Source organism: Lithobates pipiens, unplaced genomic scaffold (genome assembly GCF_037356315.1).
Source record: "Lithobates pipiens isolate NorthernLeopardFrog02 unplaced genomic scaffold, aLitPip1_a1.2 Scaffold_16, whole genome shotgun sequence".
Taxonomy (NCBI): domain Eukaryota; kingdom Metazoa; phylum Chordata; class Amphibia; order Anura; family Ranidae; genus Lithobates; species Lithobates pipiens.
The window spans coordinates 52,378,648-52,392,371 of record NW_027507748.1 but is presented as its reverse complement, the minus strand read 5'-3'; the positions used below and the strand labels follow the sequence as shown (position 1 = coordinate 52,392,371).

At 44.0% G+C, this 13,724-nt stretch overlaps 1 protein-coding gene across 3 annotated transcripts in view; it reads right to left on the bottom strand.

Annotated features, from left to right (window-relative positions):
• The window catches only part of KCNJ15 (potassium inwardly rectifying channel subfamily J member 15), a 136,725-nt gene extending 135,613 nt beyond the window's left edge, over positions 1-1,112 (bottom strand). The window contains exon 1 of one of the 3 annotated variants that reach the window (XM_077479904.1): positions 1,038-1,112. The gene's annotated coding sequence lies outside the window, so the exon portion shown is untranslated. The other 2 variants (XM_077479901.1, XM_077479903.1) reach the window with 2 other exon arrangements.
• Between the last annotated feature and the right edge of the window lie 12,612 nt (positions 1,113-13,724).

Below are 13,724 nucleotides of genomic sequence, written 5' to 3'. Positions count from 1 at the left end.
TAAAAATTTTGACTTAGTATTGCTTGGACCTCAAAGAAGGGGGTACACCCTGATAGTTTCATTAGAAAATTTAGATTTAGTACTGCGTGAACCTCGAAGAAGGGGTTACACCCTGATGGTTTCATCTGAAATTTTAGACTTAGTATTGCTTGGACCCCCTGATAGTTGGACCTCAACTATTAGGGTGCACCCTGATAGTTTCATCTGAAAATTTAGATTTACTACTGCGTGGACCTCAAAGAAGAGGTTACACCCTGATATTTTAATCTGAAATTTTAGACTTAGTACTGCTTGGACCTCAAAGAAGGGGGTACACCCTAAAAGCTTGTCCTTAATATTTGGATGTTATTACAAATAAAAAAGTATCATGGACAGTACTCAATTGTTTTTGTTGCAAGTGCACTAATATGGGTATAGTTATCTTTAAAAATTGTTAAAAAGTTAAATTAAATAATAATAATAATAAAAAAAATTCTGCAACTCGTGCGCCTAAACATAACAGTACGGCGATGCAAAATGACAGACTAAATAAAGTTTAACAAACGCTTGCACTGTCTACAGATAAAATTATATTGCTGTTTATACTTTGTTACTTTTCTGTTGATAGTCAATATAACAGAGGAAGCATCAGCCGCCGCGGCACCGTCTACAGGAGAAAACGCAAGCCAATACTTGATTAAACGTAAAACATCTGCAGGGCAATGACACCTTACCTGCCGCTGAGCTCAGAGTGCACGGGCGTGCAGCGACGTTAAGCCATGGTTCGTAGGAAGACGTCTTTTTTTAGTTAGTAAACACAGCTGAGGTTAGGACAGCGCTCGCCTCTCCTTTGGTACACCCAGAAACTAGTTTGCTCTAGCCTGAGAAGTGAGTACCTGATTTTTATGAAGTGCAATCTGAGAAGACTTCCAGTGATGTCAGCAGATTGTCTCAAGGAAAATCCCCAGCCCTGGACATGTTGTGTGGCATGGTAAGTGCAATCAACACCCAGCAGCGGAGGGAGCTGAAAGCTCACACACACACACACACACACACACCTGGCTGGAAGGAAATGGAAAAGCTGGAATGTGGGTGATCTTATGCTGAGCTGTTCTGCAACCTCTGTCTTGTAACTCTTTAATGACCAAGACAAACTTCTTTTTTCTCTTTCTTTGCATATCAAAGCAGCAGCTTGCTCCGCAAGTTAATGAATGGCTAAATCCCATTTGCTTTGTTTGTGATTAACTCATGAATACCTGGCAAAGGATGGCATCCTGGACAGGCTAAAATCCAGGCATATATAAAAGAAAAATAAATAAATCAATGTATCGCTGCAATCATTAAAGCAGAAGTCCTGCAAAAATATAGAAAAAAAAAAAATCAAGGTAAAAAACAAACTTTTGCTGCATTGTTCACCCTTCGATCCAGAGATTTCCCTCGCAGTACTTTTTTCTGCCACTAGATGTCCTCAGTCTGATGGACAGCGTCATTCAATCCACTTCCTCTAAGCCCAGGTCATCCTGGACCTGCCCCAGGACTGGACATCACAGTGATGAATTAAAGGAGAAGTACAGCCAAAGCTTGTTTGGCTGTACTACTCCTATGGATCACCGGAGTGCAGTTCGTTTTACACTCCTGTGACCCATTTTCTGCAGACAGTGGGCTGAGGTTCGCTCTCTGCAGACGTCACAGAGTCAGTCCAGGCACAACGTCATCACGACCACAGAGTCGGGATCCACCTGGATCCCTGGACCAGCACCCAGCTCAGTCTCTCAGCTCTCACTCCCCCCCCCCCCCCCCCCACAGCCCAGCGTTCCAGTGAGCGTGGGGGGGGGGCAGAGCTGAGAGCTGTGACTGCAGCTCTCTGCTCATGGAGCTGTAAGAACCAAGCGATCTAGGTAAGTATGAATCTAAAGAAGGAACAAAATCCCATACTACTAATCTCTCTGCTCTCTCCTTCTATCAGCATGCTTCTTCTCAGCGCATTAACTGATGGGCTCTTTGTGCTGCTATTTGCTGTCACTCTCCAGCCCTGCTGTATAAGGACTGCAAGGGGCTGATAGCAGATCAATTCAGGTACTGCTTACATTTAACCCTTATACTGCCAAAAACATATTACTTACAGGTACTAAAGCACCACTACTACTATAGCACCATCAATTTACACAGTGCTTTACATATACACTATATTGTCAAAAGTATTGGGATGCCTGCCTTTACACACATGAACTTTAATGGCATCCCAGTTTTAGTCTGTAGGGTTCAATATTGAGTTGCCCCCCCCCCCCCCCTTACTGTTATAAAAGCTTCAGCTCTTCTGGGAAGGCTGTCCACAAGGTTTAGAAGTGTATCTATGGGAATGTTGACCATTCTTCCAGAAGCGTATTTGTGAGTTCAGGCACTGATGTTGGACACTCTAATTCATTGCAAAAGTGTTCTATCGGGTTGAGGTCAGGCCAGTTAAAGCGGGATTCCACCCTAAAGTGGAACCTCTGCTGATCGGATCCCTCCCCCCCTCCGGTGTCACAATTGACACCTTTCAGGGGGGAGGGGGGTGGAGATACCTGTCAAAGACAGGTATTTACACCCTCTTCCGGGCATAGACTCCCGTGGGAGTCTACGCCATTTCCTGCCCTGCCGCGCTGCCTGCTGGGACACACACGGGTCCCAGTGACAGCGCGGAGATTTCCTATTGTGCTGCGCGACTCGCGCATGCGCAGTAGGGAACCGGGAGGTGAAGCCGATTCGCTTCACTTCCTGATTCCCTCACCTAGAATGGTGGCGGCAGCAGCTGAGAGCCGAGCGATCGATCGGCCTCGGCTGCCGGCATCGCTGGAACCCGGGACAGGTGAGTGTCCATTTATTAAAAGTCAGCAGCTGTAGTATTTATAGCTGCTGGCTTTTAATATTTTTGTTTTTGGTGGAATCCCTCTTTAAGTTCCTCCACCACAAACTCGCTCATCCATGTCTTTATGGACCTTGCTTACCTTACACCAACATGGATTTTGTTGTCCGAAAATTTGAGAACCAGATCTCAAATTTTGTGCAACGGAAATTCCAATGGAAACTGTCCGATGGAGCCTACACACGGTCCGAATTTCTGACAAAAAGCTCCCATCGAAAAAACATTTTCCATTGGAAAATCCGACCGTGTGTACAAGGCATTAGTCATGCATTTCCCAAATCTGGCCTTTATGGAATAGTTTCAAAAAGAAAGCCATTGTTGAAAGAAAGCCATACGAAGTCCCATTTGCAGTTTGCGAGAAGCCATGTGGAGGACATAGCAAAGGAAGAAGATGCTCTGGTCAGATGAGACCAAAATGTAACTTTTTGGCCTAAAAGAAAAACGCTATGTGTGGCGGAAAACTAACACTGCACATCACCCTGAACACACCATCCCCACCGGGAAACATGGTGGTGGCAGCATCATGTTGCGGGGATGATTTTCTTCAGCAGGGACAGGGAAGCTGGTCAGAGTTGATGGGAAGATGGATGGAGCCAAATACAGGACAATTTAATGCCGTGTACATGCGACCGGACTTTCAGGAGGCAGACTAGGTCCAATGGTCTTCCTGATGGAGTTCCGTCAGACTTTCCAAACGAATAGACTTGGCCACACACAATCAAACCAAAGTTCGACGGATTCAAACGTGATGACGTAAGACCGGACTAGAATAAGGTTCATAGCCAGTAGCCAATAGCTGCCCTAGCGTAGTTTTTTGTCCATCAGACTAGCATACAGACAAACTTATTTTTCGACCGGACTCGAGTCCGTCGGAAAGATTTGAAACATGTTCTAAATCTAAAGCCCGTCTGATTTTTAGACAGCAAAGGTCCGATGAAGCCCACACACAATCTAATTGTCCGGCGGATTCGTTCTGTCAGACCTTTGCTGTCGAAAAGTCCGGTCGTGTGTACACGCAGGGGAGGGCTGGCAGCCTTAGGCCTGGGGGGCAAGTCTAGTCAAGTGGCCCATTAATCCACGAATCAGCTCACCATCAACAGTGCCCATCAATGCAGCCTCACCAATGCCCATCAATGAAGCCTCACCAATGCCCATCAATGCAGCCTCACCAATGCCCATCAATGCAGCCTCACCAGTGCCCATCAATGCAGCCTCACCAATGCCCATCAATGCAGCCTTACTAGAGTCTATAAATGCAGCCTCACCAGTGCCCATCAGCTCAGCCTTGTCAGTGCCCATCAATGCAGCCTCACCATAGCCCATCAATGCAGTCTGTTCAGTGCATGGGGATTAGAGAGAGAAAAGTTGCTGGATAACACAGAGCGGAGATCTCCCGCTTACCCAGTGCGGCTTCTGTCATACGAAGTCCTGCCTCCTGGACCAGGTTCTATGATAGATGTCACCAGTGTGCTCTTTATCATAGGCCATCCTTGGCTTCCTGGTGGTACACTGAGGTACACGTCACTGAGGAGCCGATGCACGTACCCGGTTGCTGTGATGTCTGCCGGGCACCCGCAATCGCTCATGACAGAGTAGGAATGTGGATCTGTGTGTGTAAATACACAGATTCACATCCTGTCAGGGGAGAGGAGACAGATCGTATGTTCCTAGTATATAGGATTGGTCTCCTCGCTAGTCAGTCCCATCTCCCCCACAGTTAGAATCCCTCCCTAGGTAACACATTTAACCCCTTGATTGCCCCCTAGTGTTAACCCCTTCCCTGCCAGTGATATACAGTAATCAGTGCATTTTTATAGCACTGATCGCTGTATAAAAGTCACTGGTCCCAAAATAGTGTCAAAAGTGTCCGATCTGTCCACCGCAATGTCACAGTCACAATAAAAATTGCAGCATTACTAGTAAAAAGAAAAAAATTATAAAAATTCCATAAATCAATAACCTATTTTGTAGACGCTATAACTTATTACTTCTTATCGCAATTTTTTTTACCAAAAATATGTAGAAAATTACACATCAGCCTAAACTGTTAAGGCTTAAGTTGGCATATTATAGCAAAAAGTAAAAAATATTGTGTTTTTTTTTAACCAGTTCCAGACCAGCACACGCCAATGTACGTCGGCACAATGGCACAGGCAGGCATATTGGCGTACAGGTACGTCCAATCTGGTCGGGACCCCTGTGAGTCTGGTCGCGGGTCCTGCGGACTCTATCGCTGCGGGCATACCCGCGATCGTCTCACGGGGCGGCTGAACGGAGAGATGCCGTTGTAAACAGCATCTCCCCGTTCTGCCTAGCAACAAGTGACGCTGATCTCTGCTCCATGTGATTGGAGCAGAGATCAGTGTTCACTAAATGAAAGCCCAGCCCCCCACAGTTAGTAACACACCCCTAGGAACACTTAACCCCTACACTGCCACCCACTGGTTAACCCCTTCACTGCCAGTGTCATTTACACAGGAATAACTGCATTTGTATAGCAGTGATTGCTGTATAATTGACAATGGTCCCAAAAATGTGTCAAAAATGTCCAATGTGTCCGCCATAATGTCGCAGTCACAATAAAAATCACTGATCGCCGCCATTACTAGTAAAAAAAAATTATTAAAAAATGCCATAAAACTATCCCCTATTTTGTAAACGCTATAACTTTTGTGCAAACCAATCAATAATCGCTTATTGCGATTTTTTTTTACCAAAAATATGTAGAAGAATACGTATCGGCCTAAACTGAGGGAAAAAATGTTTTTTTTAATATATTTTTGGGGGATATTTATTATAACAAAAAGTAAAAAATAATGCGTTTTTTTCAAAATTGTCACTCTATTTTTGTTTGTTTGGGGTGATCAAATACCACCAAAAGAAAGCTCTATTTGTGGGAAAAAAAAGGACGTCAATTTTGTTTGGGAGCCACGTCGCACGACCGCGCAATTGTCAGTTAAAGCGACGCAGTGCCGAATCGCAAAAAGTGGTCTGGTCTTTGGCCAGTAAAATGGTCCAGGGCTGAAGTGGTTAAAGTTGGCACTCTTTTTTTGTTTAAAGTGCAAATAATAAAAACCGCAGAGGTGATATCACCAAATACCACCAAAAGAAAGCTCTATTTGTGGGAAAAAATTAATTTGGGTACAATGTTGCATGACCGCACAATGAAAACTGACCTGGGCAGGAAGGGATGAAAATGCCCGGTATTGAAGTGGTAAATTAATGAAAGTGTATTTCTTCCAAAAAAAAATGTATTTGAGAAACAGCTACATAAATACAGTGTGACATAAAATATTGCAACGATTGCCATTTTATTCTCTAGGGTCTCTGCTAAAAAAAAAAAAAAAAAAAAATTATATATATATATATATATATATATATATATATATATATATATATATATATATATATATATATATATATATAATGCTTGGGGGTTCTAAGTAATTTTCTAACAAAAGATTTGTTACTTGTAAACAAGTGTCAAAAAAGGTTTAGGCATGAAGGGGTTAATAATATCAGCTCCCAGCTTAAAACAATGGGAAAGAAGTGGGAAATCTTCCTAGTGTAAGACTTTAATTTTTAATAAAAAAAACACATTCACCAAAAAACTTACATTATCTGTGCTCTGTCCTCAGGATCAGCCTCATGGGGTGAAAGTCTGCTCCCCCGCAGCCTCTCGTTTGTTCTCTTCCTGTGGTCAAGCTAGGGAATTGTTTGCGCCCAGGAATTGCTATTAGGCCACCGGGACTACATGTCCCATGATGCTTTGCAGCTGCTGGAGGCTCTGATGGGCTCCCTCCATCTACCAATGAGGAAGCAGGGGAGGGAACAGAGTGGGCGGACGCTCACACAAGCTGCAGTGTTCGGAGGAGAGGAGGAGGGGAGGAGAGGAGGGGGGGGAATCCCCCACACGAGCTGACAGGTTGGCTCTCACTCCACTGTCACTGGATTAGTGTGAGCGCGACCGACGGGAGGTGTGGGAACAGAGCGGCCTCCACTACATAAGTGAGTGTGAGTGCCTCTTGAGTTTCCGCGCCCCTCCCTCTGCCTCAGCTTGCAGCCCCTGTCCTGACCCGAAAAAAAAATAAAATCGTGAGCGGTGGCCGCCGGCCGTTTTGCATATATTGTTAGGGCAGCCTAGGGGGAAATTGCCACCCTGCCCCCCGGCCCAGCCCGCCCCTGTGTACACGGCATCAGAAGAAAACCTGTTAGAGTCTGCAAAAGACTTAAGACTGGGGTGGAGGTTCCCCTTTCAGCAGGACAACAACTCTAAACATACAACCAAAGCTACAATAGAATGGTTTAGATCAAAGCATATTTATGTTTTAGAAGCCAAATGGGCCGTACACACGATAGGATTTTCCGACAACAAATGTTGGATGTGAGCTTGTTTTCGGAAAGTCCGACCGTGTGTATGCTCCATAGAGCATGTTGTCGGAATTTCGGCCAACAAATGTTTGAGAGCAGGTTCTTTAATTTTCCAACAACAAGACTTGTTGTTGAAAATTCCGAGCGTGTGCACACAATTCCAACGCACAAAAGGCCACGCATGCTCGGAATCAAGCAGAAGAGCCACACTGACTATTGAACTTAATTTTTTTCGGCTCGTCGTACATGTTGTATGTCACCGCGTTCTTGACGTTCGGAATTTCCGACAACATTTGTGTGACCATTTGTATGCAAGACAAGTTTTAGCCAACATCCTTCGGAAAAAACTCCATGGTTTTGTTGTCGGAAAATCCTATCGTGTGAACATAGCTTAAGTCTAATGTCCTATACACATGGTCGGACTTTCCGACGGAAAATGTGCGAACGGATTGTGTTATTGGAAAATCCGATCGTGTGTGGACTACATCTGACTTTTTCCGTCGGAATTTCCGACACACAAAGTTTGAGAGCTGGATCTAAAATTTTCTGACAACAAAATTTGATCGTTTAAATTCCGATCATGTGTAGACAATTCCGACGGACAAAGTGCCGTGCATGCTCAGAATAAATTACGAGACGAAAGCTATTGGCTACTGGCCCTTTTTATAGTCCCCTCATACATGGTTTATGTCACCTTGTTCTGAACGATCGGATTTTCTAACAACTTTGTGCGAGCGTGTGTATGCAAGACAAGTTTGGGCCAAAATCTGTCGGAGAAAATCTGACGGATTTTGTCTTCGGAATGTCCGACCGTGTGTACAGGGCATAAGTCCAGACCTAACTCCAATTGAGAATCTGTGGCAAGACTTGAAAATTGCTGTTTACAGATGCTCTCCATCCAATCTGACAATGTGCAAAGCTGGTAGAGACATCCCCAAAAACACTTGCAGCTGTAATTGCAGTTAAAGGTGGTTCTACAAAGTACTGGCTCGGTGTGGCTGAATACAAATGCACCCCATACTTTCACATATTTATGTAGCACCTTCTATCTGATGTAAGTAGGTGCTAGTGTAGTGTGTATTTTGATTACAGCCAGTGCAGGTAAATGTAGACAGGCCTAGCTGTGAGCTAGGCCTGTTTGTTTTTGGTCTGGGGGCTGGAGAGTGGTTTTAGTGTAGCAGGAGTTCACTGACATGTACTTTATCTCTCTGGCGCCTCCTTTTTTTCCAGTGGGTTGTGGAAAAGAGGCAGGGCAGAGAGTGAGAATGACATGGAGTATATCTGGGAGCCCTGACCAATCCCCAACTAGGATTGGCGGCAGGGAGGCCTTCTATATATACTCATCGTCAGCCTGCTGGGGAGGTTGTTATCGGGTGGAAGAACTGAATGATGGGATATTAGACAGTCGTGGCCCTTGTGGGAACCCCCTTCCTGCGGGGGGGGGGGGGGGGTTGACCTCTGGTCTCGAGCTCGGAAGCTGGGAGGGAGCCTCTCTCTACTCGGTCATTGAGAGGTGTCCTGGAACAGGAGCAGGAGGAGGACAGTTGGGAGCAGTCATTCAGAAGGGATCCATGCTGGGGTCGGTGAGTGAGAAGCACCGTGAGAAGCTCTGGGAGAGACATGCCAGGATTGAATTCAGAGCCAGAGGGAGAGACTGTGGTATTGTTGAAGTCAAGTTGCTGCAGCAGGATGGTTTGCAGGATTTGCAATTGACTTTCTGTGAGCAGTAGGTCCACCAAGTACCAGTTAGCACAATTATCCTTTTCATCTAAAATGGTTGCTACAACTAAGGGGACTGCAGACACCCGCCTGCAAGAGCCTACTGGGAAAATGTTAGGACTTATTCAGAGTGAGGCCCAGCCATGTGCTAATGGTGACAGGAATCTAGAATTGGACGGTGGAGGAAAGCAAGTGATCTCAAGTAGTGCGCTGGAGGAGATGGGAAGCAGAAGAGACTCAATTCAGATTCAGCTAACTTTATTTCCATTAATGCCGTGTACACACAGTCGGATTTTCCAGCAGAAAAGGTCAGACGAAATCATTTCATCGGATATTCTAATCCTGTTCGGGCTTCATCTGACTTTTTTTTTTCAAAAATTCTGATGGACCTAGACATAGAACATGTTTTAAATCTTTCCGATGGAATCAATTCTTATCGGGAAAACCGTTCGTCTGTATGCTGTTCCGATGGACTAAAAACAACGTAAGGGCAGCTATTGGCTACTGGCTATTGAACTTCCTTTTTCTAGTCCCGTTGTACGTGTTGTACGTCACTGCATTCTAAACGAATGGACTTTGGTGTGATCATGTGTAGGCAAGTCCGTTTCAGCGGAACTCCATCGGAAAGACCGTCAGAGTTTATTCTGAAGGAAAAAAACGGTCGTGTGTACGCAGCATTAGAAAGATTCATCATTTTGGCATCCCATGTCCCTTTTCCCCATCCAAGTTTAATCCCCTAATGAAAGAAACAAAAACAAGTAAAAGACTGTTCACTGACTGGAAAAGCGTGTCTGCAATGGATGTCTGGCCAAGCAGGATGATGAGTGGAGCTGAAACACGCAGCGACCCCACAGGGGCACAAATGTTGAAAACCATTTATCATTTTCCTTCCACTTCACAATTATGTGCCACTTTGTGTTGGTCTATCACATAAAATCCCAATAAAACACATTTACATTTTTGGTTACAACATGACAAATTGTGAAAAGTTTCAAGGGGTATGAATACTTTTTCAAGGCACTGTACATTAATCCTTTTACTGCAAGTGTCATATGTCTTATGCCCTGTGCACACGGTCGGACATTCCGATGACAAAATCCATCGGATTGTTTCTGACGGATTTTGACCTAAACTTGTCTTGCATACACACGCTCTCACAAAGTTGTTGGAAAATCCGATCGTTCAGAACAAGGTGACGTAAACCACGTACAACGGGACTATAAGGAGGCCAGTAGCCAATATCTTTCGTCTCGCAATTTATTCTGAGCATGCGTGGCACTTTGTCCGTCGGAATTGTCTACACACGATCTGAATTTAAATGATCGGATTTTGTTGTCAGAAAATTTTAGATCCTGCTCTCAAACTTTGTGTGTCGGAAATTCCGACGGAAAAAGTCAGATGGAGCCCCCACACGATCGGATTTTCCGACAACACGATCCAATCGCACATTTTCCATCTGAAAGTGCGACCGTGTGTATGGCTGCTTTCACACTGATGTGTTTTTGCTTAATTTTTACCTTGCTAAAAACGCGACAAAAATTCCATTTAAATCCTTTGGGACTCTTCACACCACTGCGCTGCGGGTGAAGTGCGTTTTCAAAAGTCCTGTATGCTGGATCTTTGGTGCACTTTTCAAAACCACAACTTCTCATGTGTGTGTTTATTGAGTCACATGGCCATGTATCACAGCTGCATTCTAAGTCAGGCACTTCCAGATTCTGGTGTCACAGAAGCTAATGTGGTGCAATCTGAGCTCTATTAGCTTCAATTCAGGGCAGGTGAGACATCAGAGGTCTAAAAGACCCCTGGAATCTCATTAAGACTGGGTTCACACTAGAATGGAGACGCAGCGGCTCACAGCAAGAGTCCGGTGCGTCTCCATTCACAGTTTCAGGGCCGATTTCAGCACAAATTGTTGGCTATATTTGGACCTGAAAAAGGACCAAAGGACACACAGAACTCCTGTGCAGTTGACACCGGAGCCGCTGTAGAGATGTGTGAATCGGCTCCATAGAGAGCCGGTCAAAGTCTCCTGCTTCCAAAGTCTCCTGCATCCAGTTCGCAATAGTCTGAACCCAGCCTCAAAAGAACGTGTCCTAAAAAGATTATATCACGTAGGAGACGTTCTGTCCCCTATGTGATATAAAGTTTTAGTGAAAGTAACAAAAAAGCAAAAGATAAAGTTGTACTTAACCCCCCCTCAAGAAATTTTTTAGCCCACCCGGAGTGTAAATGCACCTGTTGTGGGCACCTATCTACAAACCGTCCCTTTCGATACACGTTACATTTTGCTGCACACTAGAGTGAGAGCAATAATTCTAGGCCCATTATTCATGATTACCTCTAAGGCCCCTTTCACACGTGTGCGACTTGTCCTGCCACTTGGGACTACGAAGTCGCATAACAAGTCGTACCCCATAATTTTCAAAGAGTACCATTCATATCTGTGCGATTTTAAGTCGCAGCAACTTCTAAGTTGTAAAAAAGTAACAGTACAGCGCAAATATATAGTATGAATAATTAAATAACACTCAATAAAATAAAGTGCATAAAACACAAAAATCCATAAGTGAGAAAAAAAGGTGTAGTAATCAGGAAGAGTCCGCTTGTGCAGTGTGTCTTCAATCAATGTAACAAGTGATGATGTGATCCCTTCACCATTGAGCAAGATGGACTCTCACCTCAATTAATGGACCCCTGATATATCAGACAGGTCAGAAAACGCATGTTCCCATCAAGGGTAAATCATAAGATTCGGCAGACAAAACGGGAGTACTCCAAGATAAGATCCTTCTCCATGTCATCAAATCAGTGTGATTCCATATATAAACATAAAGAACAAACTAAATCTAGTGCTCTCCGTTGATACGAATTTATTAAAAGACAATAGTAAAAAGAAGTTACACTCACATTCAGAAGCACTGATCTCCAGTGCCGAGTGTTGAGCATGAAAACAAATACAGCCCAAAATCCATGCGCGGATCAGTGTGATAGCTTGCGGATGACGTCACGGCTTAGACCACGTGACCTAAGCCGTGACGTCATCCGCAAGCTATCACACTGATCCGCGCATGGATGTGACCAGGTTGTGTAACCATAAAATATCCATCCACAAATGGAAGCCTCCACAAGGAGATTATAAGCAAAATCCAGCAGGAGCTCCAGAGTATAAAAGAGAAGAGAGGCGCCTCTAAGTGTAGCAATATGGTTACATTTAATGAAGGTACAACATTTAGCATCTCACATGGTTTATGATTAAAACAGACAAATCTAAGTATGCAGGCATCTGGGGTAAAACTGCCTACATATACTGTCCTCCTCACCGCCGGCTCTCACCGCTGTCAGTCTGCAATCGTGACCGGAAAGTCTACCCTGCAATAGAGCGATCTTAAAGCGAGGCTTGAAGCGCTCGTGGGGCAGAGTATGGAAGAGATTACATCAATGGCGGTTAGGAGGATGATCTATATCAGGGATATGCATTTAGCGGACCTCCAGCTGCTGCAAAACTACAAGTCCCATCATGCCTCTGCCAATGGGTGTCATGCTTGTGGTTGTCAGAGTCTTGCTATGCCTCATGGGACTTGTAGTTCTGCAACAGCTGGAGGTCCGCTAATTGCATAGCCCTGATCTATATGGACAGCTTTACCCCAGATGCCTGCATACTTAGATGTTCCTGTTTTAATCCTCAACCATGTGAGTTGCTAAATGTTGTATCTTCATTAAATGGAACCATATCGCTACACTTAGAGGTGCCTCTCTTCTCTTTTATACTCAGTTGTGACATGACGCTGCTTATATCACTGTATATCAAAACATCGCTTGTATAAAGTCAAAATGTATGTAAAAATTTTGCTTGTCTTGCAAAACGCTCTCAAACCAAGATTTTACTGCATGTATGTAGGTAACGTGTACCCGCAATACATAAATGTACTGTAAATTGTCATAATAAAGAAATAGTATAACAGTCAACCAATACTAAATACAAGCAGAGTGCTGCAACCCCCAGGTAGCTGAAAATGCGGAATGATAAGGACCGGACTAGTACAGACCGCTCCAGTCCAGCTCTTATCCAACATTTTCATCTGTGTATTTACTGTCTGCCCGGTATTCAGCTTTAAATGACAATGCATTGAACTCAGAGTGGGTGCCGAGTTATTTCTCTTTCATTTAGTTGTTAAAAACTAAATTTTTATAAGTAACTCCCTACATATAAGTGAAGTGTGCAACCCTTCCCCTCAAAGAACTAATCATGTAATACATTCCATTACTGCATAACTTAAAGGGTAACTCCACTTTCATGGGAAAAAAAATTGCAAATAAAAAAAAAATAATATAGCATATACAATTGCAACACAAGTCATATTATAATTGAATGTTATTAAAAATTCCCTTTCCTTTTCAATCTGCTGCTCTGTCATTTTCTGTAAAGTGCAATATGGCTACCTGGAGGTGTTCTGTGTGTACAGAGCTCCCCCTAGTAACATAATTTCCTGCTTTTGTGATTGGCTCACTGATTTTCCCTAAAGTCTGCACTAAGATACAAGTCTGATTTTTGGCATCCACTGCGACAAAAACGTCATTTTTGGTGAGATACTCCCAATAAGAAATCACGTCTAAAGGGATGCAGGCCCTGTAACTTTCCTCATTAGAACTCTGGTACTGCAGCAGCTGGTTGGTAATTATGAAACCACTCCCATTAGACTCACTGAGCACATGGACACAGAGAAACAAACCATAATTCCTTTAGAAT